Here is a 1,981-nt window from a genome sequence, read left to right as displayed (position 1 = left end):
GACCGACACGTCTGTCTACCAGTTCATCCACTGGAATCCCGAAGCAACACGCAGGTAGTCCTCCCTTTTCATCCGCGTCGCCAACTGTAATGGAATTTAACTGATCTAGTCAAAAAAGGATTTACCAAGATTCGCTCAAAAGGTTAAGTCTGGTTTATTGTGAAAACATACGAGCGCAAGGACTTTCTGGACAACGCAACAAGAGTGGTTTATCCAGACAAGTGCCGGCCCTGGGTCTTGCTGCGCCTTATATGCAATCAAAACACAGGTACGGTGCTTCCAGGATGTGATTGGCTACTCCATTGTACGTCATATGAAATGGCAGGCGTGGCCAAGAGTACAGACATGTGACATGAGAAAAAGGCGGCAATTGGGGACAAAGGATGGTTATTCTGTTGTAGACAGATTCAAAGTGTATGGCCTCCTGGAGGCCATTCTGTAGGTTAGCACAGCTATGTGAATATTTGGGGGAGGTGGTGAATTACAAAAGGAGAGAGAGGAACAAAGGTTTAAGGTGTTTGGATGTAAATTCCACAACATGATCAGTAACTCTTCCTAAAAATGGTAAGCTCTACACTGTAGTAGGTCTATAAGGCCTGCATGAATTAAAATATGATTTTTCAATTCACTGCTATTAAACTCTCACAATCATAATTATCTGGATAGAGAAACATGGAGAGACAGAGAGGGAGAGAGATAGATATAGGGAAAGAGAAGGTGCAAGAGAGCTTCACAATCTTGATATTACATTACATTACATTCATTTAGCTGACATTTTTATCCAAAGCGACTTTTATCCAAAGCGACTTACAACAATTGCATTTAATGTAGAAAAAGTCAGTGTGTTACTACTTGCCAGAACTCACAAGTGCATCTTCTTTCTCAAACAAGTGACTAAGAGCATGATCTAGTGCTGAAGGCAAAGTGCAAGAGTAGCAAACTAAAAAATACAGGTCCAGGTGCTGATGGGACTGAGGATACTAACCACAGGCCTGATATTCTTTCCTGTATCATGTTTGTTTCCCCTCCTAAAGTGTGACAATTCCCCAGAGACACAGTCAGGTGCTGGTGGGACTGAGGATGCTAATGACACTGATCTGTGACTCTGCTCTCCAGAGCTTTCCCACACTCTGCCCATTGAGAGAGCTTCCACTGAACAATAGACGTGTGCCTTGTTAAATGATAATTCATCCCCACACAAGCAGTTCCCAACGAGCCCGTCTGGGTAAATCTCATCAAGTACATAGTTTTGTTTGGCTACAAATAAATACTCAGAAGTTAGAGAATTGAGCTCAAGCTGTTTGTTTGAACACATTTAGTGAAAATCTTCATCAAACCATTAGTGTACTGTATTGAAGGGTCAGAGCAGAATTATCTTGCAAGTAACAGACTTCCTTGTGGCTATAGCAGAATATTTTTTACTTTGAGTTGCTCTTAACTCAGCAATTAATTATGAAAAACAGTTTAGTTTTGCCTATTTGATCTATCCTGATTATTTTCATAGTCCTGTTTAACAGAGAAGCAGTTTCATTCTTTTCAGCTATATTCTGGTTGGAACACAGGTCAAGTAAACATGATAGAAATTATAACTGGTATCACACTAATCATAGACATGAATCCAGTTTGAAGCACCTCAAAATGATTTTTGTGTATTTTGAATAAATGTATCGGATTATTGAAACTATACTTTGTGTCATATTAGATGGCCAGAGCCCTCCCGCCCTGACCTCTGACCCCCAGGGTAGGGGTCTTCATTTATTGTCCCACAGGGGGTCTGTGAGGGAGTTCTCCTTGGTTTCCCACACTCTGTCCATTCATGACGTTCAGTGAGGGAACAATAGCAGTGTGTCTTACTGCACTTCACATTAACTATGGAGTGTGACCTCATTATTGAGGAGGGAAACAGTAGCTCTAAACTGTTTTGAACAAAATTACTATTTAAAATCAGCAAATTCCTGAAATTGTTTAAATGACATCCTTC

The sequence above is a fragment of the Borostomias antarcticus genome (assembly GCF_949987555.1).
Source record: "Borostomias antarcticus genome assembly, chromosome: 12".
NCBI classification, from domain to species: Eukaryota; Metazoa; Chordata; class Actinopteri; order Stomiiformes; family Stomiidae; genus Borostomias; species Borostomias antarcticus.
This window is presented reverse-complemented; position numbering follows the sequence as displayed.